At 37.1% G+C, this 16,969-nt stretch overlaps 2 pseudogenes; both read right to left on the reverse strand.

Moving 5' to 3' along the window:
- Positions 1 to 233: 233 nt before the first annotated feature.
- LOC124080020 (U6 spliceosomal RNA) lies at positions 234 to 328 on the reverse strand (annotated as a pseudogene).
- Positions 329 to 4,299: 3,971 nt separating this feature from the next.
- On the reverse strand, positions 4,300 to 4,397 carry LOC124080019 (U2 spliceosomal RNA; annotated as a pseudogene).
- Positions 4,398 to 16,969: the final 12,572 nt, after the last annotated feature.

Here is a 16,969-nt window from a genome sequence, read left to right on the forward strand (position 1 = left end):
GAAAGAGTATTCTCAGGGAATATTAATGAATTCTCAAGGAATTATCATTAAACTCTGGCTATCTCAGTTCTCTCTTTTTGGGAATATTTCAAACTAACTCCTTCTTTTTCTTTTTGAATCTGATGATCTCTTTGCCTGACGAGAGATTCTGGCAGTGACACTATACCTGGCTCATCATCCTTTGCATCTTTTTCAAATGTTACTTCTTTAGAGAGGTTGCTTTTATGTTTTTTTAAAATATGAAATGTTTCCTGAGTTTGTGTGTCCTCCTTGTGCAGGGCCCATGCTAATCTTCTCTTTATCATTCCGATTTTAGTATATGTGCTGCTGTTATGGTTTGTGAGGTGTCCCCCCAAAACTCAAGCATGAGACAATGCAAGAGGGTTCAGAGGAGAAATGTTTAGACTGTGAGAGCCTTAAATTAATCAGTGAATTAATCCCTGAAGATTTTACCTGAGTGGTAATGAGGCAGATGGGGTGTGGCTGGAGGTGGTGGGTCATTGTGTGGCTTTGGGGTATATATTTTGTCCCTCTCTCTGCTTTCTGATCATCATGTGAGCCACTTCCTTACCCTATACTATTTTTTCCTTTTTATGTATTTTCCTTTTTCTTTTTTACAAAGTATACAGAGGGAGGGACATACAATATTTAATAGGATATTTCTACAGAACAGTAACTTATATTATGTCCAGTTCTCTCTTCTTAATTGATTTTTTGGCTGTGCAGAAGCTGTTTAATTTGATGTTGTCCCATTAACTCTTTTTTTCCTTTTTAATTTTTTTTATTAGTTGCTCAACTTACCCTATACTTTTTTCTGCCATAATGTTCAGCCTCACCTTGAGATGGAGGAACAGAGTCTGCTGTCTGTGGATTGAGACCTCTGAAACTGTGAGCCCTCAAGTAAACTTTTTCTCCCCTACAGAAAAAGTTTTTTATTTCTTTACTAAAAGAATTTTAATTTCTGTCCTGTTAAAACAAAAACAATAAAAATGACGCTTGTCCTTTAGTCACAGTGATGAAATAGCTGGTTAAAACAGCTGCCAAAGTGAGCACCAGAGAGGTTTCTTCAGACTATACTATCTATAGTAAATATACTCACCCACCTACTTACCAACCACCACACTGTTAGTCTTTATAACAAGAATCAATAAATTATTGCATCAGGCTAAACCCAGCACATCATCTGTCTACCACCTGATTTTATAAACAAGGTTTTTTTTGGAAATGCAGCCACACTCATTTGTTTAATGCTATTTATGGCTGCTTTCACCCTACAGTGACATAGTTGAGAAGCTATGAGTTACCATATATCTTGCAATGACTGAAATATTTTCTATCTAACCCCTTAAAGAAAAAGTTTGTGGATTCTTATGTTGTAATATTATTCTGCTTATTTTTGCAGTAACTTAGCACTGTCTGCAATTATTTTGTTCGTACTTTTAGTTGATTAATATCTGTCTCTTTCCAAGTTGGTAAGAGTTATGAAAAATATCTTGCCTATTTTTAGTCAGTTATATATATCCCTAATACCTGCTGATAATATAACTCAACAAGTGTTTGTGGAATAGATAAATGAATAAAAGAATCTATTTCATGAACAACACATGCAATGCCTTTGCTACTATCAATATATATTGTAGATGAAATGTATTTTTACATTCCTAAGGCAATATCTCTTATGCAATGTTTAAAAGTTATATTTGTGTACCAGGAAAATGTTTACCTCAGGTGTAGTTGATTGGAGGAGGAATCATCATCAGCTTGAGAGTCACCAATAAATAGATCACTCAGAATTCTATGACCATGGTCTGAAGATGAACTGGATCACTGAATCAACTGGATTTTTTTCTCAAGAATTTGAAATTGGGAATGTGGCTTAGGAGTTGGGTTTGTCTCTGTTCAGACATACCTGAATAAGACTGAAGTTCTTTGTTTTCATTCATTCTTGCATTAAGTCCACTTTTTACTTGAGCTGGTTTGAGTATATATCTGTTAGATGCCTTCAGAGCAACAAATTACAACATCTAAAATTAGCATTAAGTAAAATACACAAAAATAATCAAACATAGGATAACCAATTGCAGTCTCACAGAAGAACAGACTAAGAACTTTAAGAAGTAACAGAACTATAGTTTGAAGATAAAGTCTCTGAGTGTGAGAAACTTGAACAATAAAAAAATCACTACCTAGTATGCCATGCTTTTATGAAAAGTAGATTGTCTTTTTGAAGCAGTTGGGTGGGACTGACCAATTGCTTAAAGGTACAATACCATGCCTCTGAAAGTACTAATGACAGGAAAATCTTCTAAGTATGTCTACAGCAGCATTTTTGTTTTAATTAATTAAAATTCATTAATTATTTTATTTCTTTTAGTAATGTTAATGTAAGAGATAAAATGAGTATAGTAACAAGAAAAATTCACTTAATAAAAATGTTAATTAAACACCTAAAAATAAAAGTGTGTGATAGTTTATATTATTTGGACTTTACAATTTATTCAGCTAATTGATAGACATTGTAATGTTAGGTAAGTAGGAATTTTTATTTCTAAAAATTAAGGATGACTTCCAACAATAAAGTTTTTGCTAGCTAGATTTTGAAGGCTAAGGAAAATTCAAAGAACAAATGTATTTCAGCTTTATCCTCAGATTCCTGTCACACAAGGAAAAAAGGAAGAACTTTCTTAATGCTAATAAACTCTGCTTCTCTGCACACATGTAGACTCTTTAGTGATCTTAATTGTTTCAAATGTTTGAGGAACACTGTTTAGATAATTACAAAAGTAACAAAAGAGTGTTGTGGTGAAAACTATTGGCAAATCAAAAGTATAATAGCTCATGTCAAGGTTTCTTAAGTTTTCATAAATGTCCACATTACACTGAAAAGCTATTGATGCTCATTTTGTCATGGAGTGTTAAAATGAATAATGCACTAAGATATCTTGTGTGTATAGTAGATTTTAAAAAATAAAGCAGTTTCTTTCTAGAATGTCAATGTGTTTTGTCTTTGGTTAGCTTTTCCTTCCACAATACTAAATAAACTCACTATAAATAACCTGCAATTGAAGTACTAATACATGCATTCGTATATACTGCTATGTTACTCAGGTTTCTGAGCTAGGGGGTATGCACATTTTACAATGTAATGAAGAGTGGCAGATTGTCTTTACAAACTCACCGATTCTTATTGCCTTGCCTGCTCAAGCTGTTCTGCTGCTTTAGAAAGGGGGAGAGGGCTTAAGGGTCATTCTGACTTCAAGGTGCCATCTTTCTAGCTGGTTCTATATTAAAAGACTGATACAGCTCTCAAGTTCTCACTTCCATGATGACAAAGAAAAGAAGATACAATGGCCATGCCCAAAAGGGCCTCAACCACCTGCAGCTATTCTTGCTTCAACTGTACGTTATGTATGTCCAAAGACAAGACATTTAAAAATTTGTCATTAGAAACCCAAGAGAAGCCACAACCATCAGGGACATATCTGAAATGAGTATTTTCAATGCCTATGTGCTTCCTAAGCTTTATAAAAAAATAATATTACTACCTGAGTTATGCCATTCACAGCAAGGTGGTCAGGAATTGATCTTGGGAGGCCCAGAAAGACTGAATCCAACACCCTGATTTAGAACAGCTGCTGTTGCCCCATGGTCTCCAACAAAGTCCTTGTAAAGAGTCAAGTCTTTAAGGACAAAATAAATGAGGTATCCTCTGGAAAAAAATAAAATGAAAATTATATTTAAAAAGTATGAAAAATTATATTTAAAAAGTATGAAAAATAGTTTATATTATCCCCACCTGGTGTTAATTTGCTATTTGAGATGAGGATAGGGCAGTGGTATACAATTCAATCACAAGTCCCCCATCTCCTGTTAACTTTTCTTTTCTTTTCTTTTCTTTTATCCTGGGTTCAAGTATTTTTTTAAAAAAAAAATTTTATTATTAGTTGTTCAAAACATTACAAAGCTCTCTTTTTTTTCTTGTAGAATATTTAGAATGTTTATTGGTTTTGATCCCGACAGGTTCAGTCAATAAGATGTGCATAATTTTTATAACTGAAGTTCAAAACATTACAAAGCTCTTGACATATCATATTTCATACATTTGACTCAAGTGGATTATTTTTACCCCGTATACAGATTGCAGAATCAAATTGGTTACACATCCATGTTTTTACATACTGCCATACTAGTGTATGTTGTATTCTGCTGCCCTTCCTATCCTCTACTATCACCCTCCCCTCTCCTCCCCTCCCATCTTCTCTCTCTACCCCATCTACTGTAATTCATTTCTCTCTCTTGATTTTTTTCCCTTTCCCCTCACTTCCTCTTATATGTAATTTTGTATAACTTAAGAACAGATACTAGACTTGATCTTAGCCAAAAGGCCGAGAAGCGATCCTGTTCACTTTTCTTTTTCACTTGGTACTGAATATTAAACCCATGGGTACTTACCACTGAGATACATCTCCAGCCCTTTCTTTTTATTTTATTTTATTTATTTATTTATTTTGAAATACTTTAGTTGTTGATGGATTTTTACTTATTTTTTATAGGTGGTGCTGAGAGTTGAACCCAGTGCTTCCCACATGCTAGGCTAGTGCTTTACTACTAAGCCATAACTCCAGTGCCTTAATTTTTATTTTGAGACAGGGTCTCACTAAGTTGTGCAGGCTAACCTGGAACTTATGATCCTTCTGCCTTAGCCTCCTGAGTCTCTGGGATTATAGGCCTGTGCCACTATGCCTGGCTATTCAGATTTTTCATCCATTGTCTCCAACTTGCTGAGAGAGATGAATGGGAATCTCAGGTCTAGAAGACAATTGAATGAATACAATTTCAAAAGGAGATGTGTCTCTATTTGGAGACACATATGGGAGGAAAACATCATATACCACCTTTCATGTCCCCTGCATTTTTTTTTTTTTTTTGGTACTAGAGATTGAATCCAGGGTTGCTTAACCACTGAGCCACATCTCCAGTCTTCTATGTTTTTTTATTTTGAGACAGGGTCTCACTAAATTGCTGAGGTTGGCTTTGAACTTTTAATCCTCTTGCCTTAGCTTCCTGAGCCATTTGAATTACAGGTGTGTGCCACAGCCTGGCTCATCTCATCTTTTGATTATATAATTCTTTTGGTTTTCTATCTCTTATAGTTTACCTTTTGATGGAGAATAGGAGAACCAAACAGAGGCTGGAGTTAGGTGGAAGGAAATGGCATGGGGGGGGGGAGATGAAAATCCACCAAAGTAAAGAAGATTGATCTGAATTTCAAGTTGTAATCTCTCAAGTGTTCTGTCTACTGTGGGAACTAAATGAACACTTACTGGATTTTTTGGATGCAATATAAAATCTCCTTTGATTCAGCATGTAATTAAAGAACTACTTTTAGCCAGGTATGGTGGCATATGTTTATTATCCCAGCGATTTAGGGGGCTGACGCAAGAGGATTGCAAATTGTAGGCCAACTTTTGTAAACTAGCAAGACCCTACCTCAAAATAAAAAGAGTTGAAGATGTAGCTCTGTGGTTGAGCACTCTGGGTTCAATCCTCAGTACACACACACACACACACACACAAACTCACACACAAAGGACCTACTTTTAACTGAGAAATGAAGTGACATTTAATCCTTGTTCTGACTAGAAAGTGGTTTGTTGTGGTGCTTGAGAAACTGGTCTGAAAAAGAATTTCCAAACAGATAAAATGAGATTTAGCTGAAACACTGGTTTTGTTCTCTCTTCTCTCTTCTCTCTTCTCTCTTCTCTCTTCTCTCTCTCTCTCTCTCTCTCTCTCTCTCTCTCTCTCTCTCTCTCTCTCTCAAAAAGAAGATTTATTGCTTTGCTAGCTAGGGAGAAACATAGGGGGCTCCTATCCCAGAGGCTATGATTCTGCCCTTCAGCAGGAACAGGGGGCTTTTAAAGAGGTGACTCAAAGTCTACATTCCATGTGTTGTCTGTTGGAGTTGTAATTCACTTGTTAATTTGGGAACTAGTTATTTCTGAGATCTTCTGGTACCATCCCCAAAGTGGGAAAGAAAGGTAATCCTGTTTCCCCTGAGATTAGGGAGGGGGAGAGATTAAGGAGGAGCAGGGAGAGAGGAAGGGAAAGAAACATGTCCATTTTAAAAATAAGTTGCAGTAGTAGAACAGCAAGAACTACATTCAAAGTACAAAGTGGGTCACTGTTACATTTCCCTACTGTCAATTTCTACATTCCATTTCTATGGGAAATGGGCAAAGACACCTCCAAGCTGCTTCTTGCTGAAAGAGGGTGAAGTTGTGGGAAGTAACCCAAAGTCCTTGTTTTCTATGGGGGTGGAGAGGTGGACAGTTAAGGATATTCAACATCAGAGCAGTCCAGAGGTCCACAGTGACAGATGGCAGGTGACTGGACAAAGCATACACAGGGCAGGGATCATGCTAAGACAACAATAAACAAGACAGCAAAGCATTACTTTTTTTTTCATAAACAATTAACACAAAAGCAATTAGTATTTAAGCCAGTCTCTGAAAACCATGAAGACAATAACTCACATCAGTGAAAAACAGATTGAGTTTATCAATGTACAAGGTTAGGAAGATTTGTAAGGCTCTGAGATCAGGCTCAAATTAACTCAGGACAAACTTGTGACTCTCAAGTCCTTTGTGATCATTTTTATTAGGCACACCCATAGAAGAACCCTTCCATTATAGCCTCCAGCTTTACTTACTTTTGGTTGGGCTGACACAAGTGTACATCTTAAGTTTCATTTGAAAAAAAAAATTATTGCCAGGCATGGTGGTGCACGCCTGTATTCCAGCATCTCGGGAGACTGAGGCGGGAGGATCATGAATTCAAAGTCAGCCTCAGCAAAAGCGAGGTGCTGAGCAACTCAGTGAGACCCTGTTTCTAAATAAAATACAAAATAGGGCTAGGGATGTGGTTCAGTGGTCTAGTGCCCCTGAGTTCAATCCCCAGTACCAAAACAGAAAAACTATTATTTTTCCTTTTAAATGTTCATGTAGGACAACAGTTCTTAGGCTATACTCTTCTGCCAGGTGTTTGAGACCACCTTTGTCAAAATTGACCTTATTCCTTTCTACTATTAAGAGCCAGCTGAGATTCCTCAGAGATTACTCTTGGGAACAGAAACATTAGTTTTCATTGAAAAAAATTACTGACTTAAAACTGAATGTTTGTGCCCACTCCCAATGGAGTGGAGCTCTAACCCTCAATGTCATGTTTGGACAGGTAACCTCTTTGGGGAGTAATCAGAGTTTGATGAAGTCATGAGAGTGGATCCTGGTCAGATGGGATTGATAACCTTATAAGAAGAAAGACTAGAATTGTATCTCTGTCCCTGTCTGTCTCTTTCTCTATCTCTTTCATTCTACAAGCATATAGGGAGGAGAGGTCTTGTGAGCACACAGTGAGAAGGGTACCATCTGCAAGCTAGGAACTGACCATGCTGGCACCTTGAACTTGGATACCTATCTTTTAGAATTATGACATGATAGATCTCTTTTGTTTAAGCCCTTTACTGTGTGCTACTTTGTATGGTAGCCTGCAAAGATGGAGATAGTGTTTTATCTAAAGACATATTTCATCAGTGTGTTATGATTTATGATCATATTGAAGAATATGTTAGTCAGCTTTTTGTCACTGTAATCGAAATATGGACAAGAACAACTTAGAAGAGGAAAGTTTATTTTGCCTCACAGTTTCAGAAATTCAGTCCATGGTGGCCAAATCAATTACTTTGATATTAAGGTGAGGCAGAACATTGTGGTGGAAAGGTGTAATGGAGGAGCACTACTTCACTCATGGTGGCTAGGAAGCAGAGGTGGGGGCACTAGGGGCAAAATATCATTAATCCCCAAGGGTATGCCCCCAGTGATCTACTTCCTCCAACCACACCCTACCTGCCTATAGTTACCACAAAGTACAATAGTCCTTTCAAAATATTACTTCATTAATTGGATTAATCTAGTGATTAGGTTACATCTTTCATAATCTAATAATTTACCTCTGAGCATTCCTGCATTGCCTCACATACGAGTTTTTAGGGGACACTTCATATCCAAAACTTAAGAAAGAATCACTATTTCGATGTTATTTTAGGAAAAGCTTGGACAACATGGAGTTCAAAAAGATACAAGTGCCAGGTGCAGTGGCACACACCTGTAATCCCAGTGACTTGGGAAACGGAAGCAGGAGGATTGTGAGTTCAAAGCCAGATTTAGCAAAAGTGAGGCACTAAGCAACTGTGTGAGACCCTGTCCCTAAATAAAATACAAAATAGGGCTCAGTGGTCAAGTGCCCCAGAGTTCAATCCTGGTATCCCCACCCCCCAACAAAAAATATATAAGAAGTAGCATAATGTTAGTTCTTAACCTTTACATTTATAGCCTCAGAAAAGTAACTGTTAAGGACCCATTGTAAATATGTGTTAGGAACCAAACTCCTTAAGGGCTGATTTTTTTTCTTAGCCATAGAATGCTTCCCTCTCCCATTTATATCTTGTTCTTTTTTTCAAAATTATAATCCATATACTTTTAGTTTCTTGGGGACTTTTATATCTGGTACCCTTTTTGTAGTGTTCAGAGAGGCTTCTCCATTCTTACCACACCCTTTTTCTCTTTGCTCAACTATTAGATACTTGCACAATGTTCCAGAAGCTCTGAATTCAGAGTTCTCTTCTTTGCTTGCCAGTGTACACATGAGATTGTTAACAGCTTGTCAAGCTTGGGTTGTATCAAAGAGTACGTACCTAGAAACCCAGGGTTCAATTCTTCAAGGATTACTTCTTCCCCTCACACACCTTCCTGCTCAAATATCCTTTGTCTGTGTGTTAGACTCTATTCCATCTCTGCCTTCAGCAGCCAATGGCTGCCTGTGTATTCCACACCCACATGTGGTTTCACACTAATTTACACTCACTCCCATATCAGCCCAGCCAAATGCATTTGGTGTTTCCCAAAGTATGGTAGAAGACATGACTTAGGTGGTACATATTGAATCAGTTCGTCCTTTAGTGTTTATTACAATATGACTAGCACATCACACTCACACTTTATAATAGTGAGATTATGGTTCCATTTTAAAGTCAAATTTCACTAAAAAGATGACATTCAATTCCTTTTTTTAAAGTGTCAGTTTGGAAGAGGCAAATTTATAGGGACAGAAATCAGATCTGTAAGTTGCCAGAGGCTTGGGATCAGAAGAACATGGACTATAACAGGATTCAGTGGAAATTTCTGAGGTGGTAGAGGTGTGCATAATTTGTGTTGGTTTTGTGACTGTTTGCCAAAATTTATTGAGCTACACACCTTAGAAGAGTGAATATTACTCTGCAGGTAGATTATATCTTAATTATTGGCCAAAAATTTATGTCAGAAGAATGAGTGAATTTAGAGAAAATATCAAATAAATAATTATGATAGTAATACCACACAATGGATAACTTATGAACAACAGAAATTCATTGGTAGGAAAATGGTCATATGGTAGGAAAATGGTCAAAAGTTGGGAAATACCATATTTAACAATGATCTAAAAAATGAAGCATTACTTAGATTGGTATATTTGCCTCCTATGTTAGTCAGCTTTGTGTTACTATAACAAAATACCCGAGATAATTAACTTAAGAGAGGAAAGGTTGATTTTAGCACGGTTTTGGAGTTTTAGTCTATAGTTAGTTGACCCTATTGCTTTTGATCCTGTGGTAAGGCTGTATAACATAGTAAGAACATGAGGTTGAGGAAGCTTCTCACTTCATGGGAACTAGGAAACAAAGAAAGACTGGAGTCCCACAGTCTTCTTCAAGAGCATGCCCTCAATGACCTAAGACCTTCCACTAGGTCCCACTTTTTAAAGATTCCACCATCTTCCAATAGAGCCAAGCTGAGGACCTAGCCTTGAACACAGGGCTTTTGGGGACATTTAAGTTCCAAATTACAGAGCTGGGGTAGAGCACTTGTCTCACAAGTACAGACTTTGGGTTCAATCTCCAGTACTCAAATGAATTAAATAAATAAAATAGAAGGAAAAATCTAATCTATAGCACCTCTCTTTGTTTCTCTAGTGTGTGTGTGTATGTATATATATAAACACCATTTCAGGCTCCTATGGTCTCATCTATCTCTTATTCCAGCCACCACTGTAATCAATAATCAGTTCCATAGCAGCTCTAACCAGCTACACACCCGTGCAAGTCAATAGTGTCTCATTCCTCCTCATCCCTTTTTAAAAATAGTGAAGGCAATGAAACAATTTAGCTCCAACTGCTGTATAACCAGAAATGTCGGATGATAATTTCATAAAATTCTTGAAACAATCCTGCAAGGAAACAGATTCCTGCTGTGGTGGCCAACTCATGCAAGGCTCTTTGTACTGGTGCTTAACCGGACCCTGTTTTTCTTCCCCTTGCCCTCATTCCTGCTCCTAGGATCACACTCCTTAATAAAGTTTTCACACAGTGACATTTGTTTAGGATCCTTTTCTCTGAGGAACTCATGGCAAGACTCTATTCCATAACTAACATATTTTGTCCTTTATTAAAATGGATAATCTGCTAAAACATACACTTGATATGCTAAAATGTAAATTATAATTTCATTTACTATCTCTTGGACTCAGTTTCTTCCCCTTAAAAAAATCTTCCATCCAGCTCTCAGATTTTGTCTTTCACTCAGTATTAATTGAGTTTTTACTATGGGACGGGGACCTGAACTGCTAGAAGTTGTTAAGTATGGTTAGTCTATTCATGCTTCTAAACCAAAATACCACACAATGGATAACTTATGAACAACAGAAATTCATTTCTTACAGTTTTGGAAGCTGAAAAGTTCAGGATCAAGGTTGTTGCAGAGTCAGTGTCTGGGAAGGCCTATCTCCTGGTTCATAGAGAGCTTCTCCTCACTGTTTCCTCACATGATAGAAGAAGCAGGGATCTCTCTGGGGCCTCTTTTAGAAGGACACTAATGCCATTCACAAGGCCTCCATCCTCATAGTCTAATTACCTCCCCCAAACCCCATTTCCTTATACGTCATCTTGGAGGTTACAATTTCAATATATGGATTTTTGAGGAATACAAACATTCAGACTAAAGTAAAAGGGATAGAGCTACAGATGGCCCTGTGTCTTCTTTATTTGACTTTCAATGGGTTTCAATGGAATTCTAAGAAAGACTTTCATTTTCAGACATTATGATTGGCTTAGAAACAAGTTGCTTGAATAGTGTGTTAGCTTCCTAGTTCCCTTTGCCATCTGAATTTGTGATCTCTGACTACCTTGATGGCTGTGGAATCAAGAAGAGTTAATCCTTACTCCTAAGGATGGGAGGTACAGTATCAGGTGGAGGTACAGCCAGAGACAATGATTGAGCCCTGTGCTTTTCAAATAGTTCCAATTTCCTAGATGCATGGGGGAAGGGGTTATCCTGTATTTTTATTATCTCCTGAGCAGTCCTCTTTACTGAGTAGTAAGAAACTGGTTTAATATTATCTTTTATTTTAAAGGTAAGATATGGAACAAACTGCAACTTGTACATGAATTTTTTCTGATTATGGTATTTACAAATGCTACCTCAAAGCCCATTTGTTTCTGGCTTTGGGCTCTACAGAATCTTCAAGGATATGAATCTGTTCTCTGTCATTAGAGGTCCTTTGGAAAAGTCTGAAAAGCACTTTCCTCTGACCCAGGGTGTTCCTGATCTTGGCATAATGACCTCACTCTCACCTCTTCTGTTTCTGAACTTGCCTCTTTTTTTCTGATTCTCTTTTGCTTCAGATTTTTGTCTGTTTTTTTACCCCTGTATTTGTGTCCTCATTCTGTTTAAAATCTTAGGCAGCAGAGAAATTAGGCAAGATAAGGAAAGAAAAGGGATACAAATAGGAAAGAAAAAAGTCAAATTATCATGGAGGACAGATGATATGATCTTAGAAGATTCAAAAAGTTCCACCAGAAGACTGCTAGAACTAATGAACAAATTCAACAAAGTACCAGGGTAAAAAAAAAATCAATGTGTAAAGATCAATAGATTATTTATATACCAAGAAAACAGGAAAACAATCCCATTTACAAATGATTCACAAAACAAACAAATAAACAAAAAATCTAGGAATAAATCTAACCAAAGAGGTGAAAGACATCCACAATTATAGAATTTTGAAGAAAGAAATTAAAAAGACACTAGAAGATGGAAAGACTGACTGCCCATGTTCACAGATAGGCAGACTTAATATTGTTAAAATGGTCATGCTTCCAAAAACAATATACAGATTTAATGTGATTCTCATCAAATACCAATGCCATTCTTCACAGAACTAGAAAAAATAGTCCCAATATTCATTTAGAGAAAAAAAGACCTAGAATAACAAAAGCAAGTCTAAATCAATAAAAGCAATAATGGAGGCATCACAATATTTTACTTCAAATTATATTACAGAGCTATAGTAACAGAAACTGCATTGTATTAACATAAAGACAGGCATATAGATCAGTGATACAGAATAAGAGGCACACTCACAAAGATATGGACATCTGATCCTTGGCAAAGGTGCCAAGGTTGGAGAAAAGACAGCCTTTTTAACAAATGGTCCTGGGAAAACTGATTATTCATATGTAGAACAATGAGACAATACCTTTATCTCTCATCCTGCACAAAAGTCATCTCAGAATGGATTAAAGACCTAGAAATTAGACAGAAACTTTTCAATTGCTATAAGAAAATGTAGGGTCAACACTCCAACATATAGACACAGGCAACTACTTTCTCAATAGGATTCCTAAAGCTCAGGAAATAATGCCAAGAATTAACAAATGGATGGTATCAAATTCAAAAGCTTCTTGCACAGCAAAGGAAACAAGAGTGTGAAGAGAGAACATTTAGGGCTGGGGTTGTGGCTCAGTGGTAGAGCACTTGCCTAGCACGTGTGAGGCACTGGGTTCAATTCTTAGCACCACATCCATAAATAAATAAAACAAAGGTACTGTGTCCATCTATAACTAAAATATTTTAAAAAGAGAAAGAGAGAGTACCTACAGAATGGGAGAAAATCTGTATCAGTTACTCTTTCAATAGAGGATTCATATATATCCAGAATATATAAAGACCTCAAAAAACTTACCATCCCAAATCCAATCAGTAAATGGGCATATGAACTAAAGAGACAGTTCTCAAAAGAAGAAATACAAATGGTCAATATACTAAAAAAAAAAAAGTCAGCATACTATAGTGATACATGTATACACCTGCTTATAGCATACAATTCACAACAGTCAAATTATGGAACTAGTCTATGTGTCTATCAGTGGATGAATGGTTAAAAAAATGTGGTGTGTGAACACAATGGGGTTTCATTCAGCCATAAAGAAAAATGAAATTATGACATTTGTAGAAAAATCAGTGGAACTTGAGAGTATTATGTTAAACCAAATAAACCAAACTCAGAAAATCAAAGATCATATGCTTTCTCTCATATGTGGAAGTTAGAAAAAAAAAAAGAAAAGAAAAGTGTGTGTATGTGTTGGGATCTCATGAAAATAGATGGGAGATAGTAGAATAGAGGTAGGGGCCTAAGGGAAGGGAGAAGGAGAGAAATAGGGAGGAACTGGTGAATGATATTGATCATATTATATTGTTATATTGTGTGCATGTGCAAATGTGTAACAAGGAATCCCACTATTGTGTATAATTATAATGCTACCAGTAAGTAATATGGAAAAAAATCTTAAGCAGAGGAACTTGTGTACCTTATTCATGAAAGCTGGGTAAAAATAATCAAGGGGATAAAAACTGTGTAGGACTTAGCTTCTCCAGTGCACCCTCCTCATTCTTGCTATTGGGCTTTTGTTGTGTATGAATTATCTCTTACATGGCTGCTTTACAGACAACCTTTTGCTTTGAAATTTTCTTTTCTGTTTGCAAATCAGTTTTTCTTACAAGTGGGTTGCTGCCATTATGCTAACCTATTCCACTTTAGCAATGAGATTTCTTCTTTTTCCAAGATTTTTCAAAACCTGAGAATTAAATTTCCAGAAATGCCAAACCACTGCAATTCATCTTGACTGATTTGTCATGTGGGATGCCTTCTCATTGCACAATCAGCTTGATTTTTTTTTGTAAAAGAAATACAAAGCAATATGATTCTTCATCAGATACTTAGCATTATTTTCTCAGTCATCTGATAAAAGTCCATTAATCCACCCCTTGAAAAAAAAACCCTAGAGTTAAACTACCTTTTTTTTTTTCTTTCTTTCTTTTGAAACAGGATGCACTTAAACAAATGCACTCAATTTTGAGAAACATCTTCCTCTGGGCAAGGCAGACTGAGCTACATTCCTGTGTTTCTCTTGATGCAGTGGGAAAAGTTCATGAATGTTAAGGGAATGCTTTTCTAAAGTTATCTGTGAAGGGAAGGGATAATTACTTCTGTGTGATTCAAACCTGGGTACCATCCAGGTTTCCTAGTTAGCTGTGAGAACAGTGCCTGCTATTGTGTGTCAGGCTTACCTTGAATTTTCCTAGGGAACTTTCTTTTCTGATCACTGAATTTTAGAGAGCAAGAGCCTTCACTTTCTTCTTTCTGTTTTTAAGTATAAGAGGCCCATACAACTACAAAGACAGTAAGAGAAGAACAATTGCTATGAGCATTTCATTGCCAGGGGTGGAATAGGGAACTGAGATATAATTCAAATATTTTCCTAGAAAAAAATCAGAAATTTCTGAACTATGAGGTATGTTTGTTTAAATATCAACACTTTTAATGTACAGGAATTGGTAAGAGTTATAAAATTTCTTGTTTGTTCTGTTTGTATAGCCCCTTTCCTTCCTTCCTTCCTTCCTTCCTTCCTTCCTTCCTTCCTTCCTTCCTTCCTTCCTTCCTTCCTGCCTTCCTTCCCTCCTTCCTGCCTTCCTTTTCATGTGTTGCTAGGGATTGAATCCAGGGTGATTCTACTACTGAGCTATATTCCCAGTCCTTTTTATTTTTTATTTTGAGGCAAAATTTCACAAAGTTGTCTAGGCTGACTTTGAACTTGTGATTCTTCTGTCTTGGTCTTCTGAGTTGCTGGGATTACAGATGTATACCACTTCTATTTCTGAAGACATGCTAGACTAGGATTAAAATTAAAATTAATCACAAAGTAGCATTTCTCTGGTTCTGCCTCTGCCTCTACAAACTCTGAAAATTCTAAATTCTCAGGTTCTTCTTACATGGCTTTGGAAGCATGGAATAATTTAACATGTTCTTCTTGGGTAATATGAAGCATCTAACATGTCCCACTTTTCCAGGTGTGGTTTGTCCTACTTTTGTATAGACAGTGCATAACATTTGACAGTTATAGTTTTGTTAAAAATTCCATGAAAACCAAATAAAAAGGATCAAATAAAGCAAGCCATGGTGTTGTTGAAATCCCTAGGGCCATTGCTTTAGTCTCAATGGTTATGTTCCCTCTCCAAATCCAAATGTTGAATTCTTAATGCTCAAGGTGATGGTATTAGGAGGTGGGGGCCTTTGGAAGGTGATTAGGTGATGAAGATGGAGCCCTTTTGAATGTGATTAGTGCCCTTATAAAAGAAGCCCTAGAGATACTCCTTCCTTCTTCCATCATGTGAGGACTTAGTGAGAAAGAGCACTCTATGAAACAGAAAATAGGTCCTTGATAGACAACAAATCTGCCATCCCCTTGATCTTGGACTTTCCAGCCTTTGTAATTGTGAGAAATAAATTTCTGTTGTTCATAAATGTTATAGTCTGGATCTGGAATGTCCCCCCACCAAAAGCTCATGTGTTGAAAGCATGGTACCCAAGGTACAGAGGTGGGGATTTTAGGCAACAATTGGATTATGTCAATATATTAATCCTTTTGATGGAAGTAGTTCCCTGGGGCTGGAAGGAAGTAGTTCCCTGGGGGCGTTATCTTAAGGACTATATCTGTCCTTCCTGACACACATTTTTTTCTGTTTCCTGGCTGTCATGATCTGAGTAGCTTTTTCTGCCACACCCTTCCACTATCATGTCCGGCCTCCTCTCAGGCTCAGAGCAATGGGGATAACAGACCATGGACTGAACCTCTGAAACTGTGAGCCAAAATAAAATTTTCCTCCTCCAAGTTATTCTAGTCAGGTATTTTGCTCACAGCAATGAAAATCTTGACTAAAACAATAAATTACCATTCTATGGCATTTTGTTCACATGGGACTATAATATGGTCTGTCTCTGCTGATGGCAAAGTGAGGAACTAGTCTCCTGATTTCCCTGGCATCTGATAACGAGGCTCTGGGGTCTCTCCAGGGTATCAGTGCCTGATGGCCTCATCCCTGAAAACAGCACTGCCAACACAATGCTTTCTGAAAGGATGATGGCCTCTGCCATACTTCCATCAAGACTGAGGGCTCTGGTTCATGGCATTAATCTTTGCCATGATCATTCTGAAAAAGCACCTGTCCTAGTGTGGCTTTATTTTGTGTTCTTAAAGCTTCATGGCCGTATCTGTGTTTCCTTTCAGTGAACAAGATTCAGTAGAGGACATGAGGAATATGAGTGATCCTGAGGCCTGGGAGGGTAAAGTGAGCAATAGGCACATGATTTATTCAGAAACAAGCTTCCTCTTACCTTGGCTTGATACCCTGCCACGGATCTTACCTCAACTTGCCATGTTATTTCCCTGTTGTCTCCTTGGTCCTTTGTGTCTACATCATGTTCTCAGACATGTTCAGGTGTGCTTGAGATGTGACAGTTTCAGGGTAAGTACAATGGAATTAGCATAACTGTGTGCACTAACTCCAATGCATGTAGACACAAATGTGAACTAAGAGTGCAGCATTTTGTGAATCTTTTCAACACACTGATCAGAACAAGGTCTTGGCCTCACCTACACAGAAAAGGACAGACCTATTTTTTTTTTCAGGGTAAAAATTCTAGAGCCTGTTTGGTTCATTTATTTTGTAGAATAATTTAAAAATTTGTGGTTCCAGTCTAGATC

Source organism: Marmota monax, unplaced genomic scaffold (genome assembly GCF_021218885.2).
Source record: "Marmota monax isolate L192 unplaced genomic scaffold, Marmota_monax_Labrador192_F-V1.1 WCK01_AAM20220418_F8-fsc00667, whole genome shotgun sequence".
NCBI classification, from domain to species: domain Eukaryota; kingdom Metazoa; phylum Chordata; class Mammalia; order Rodentia; family Sciuridae; genus Marmota; species Marmota monax.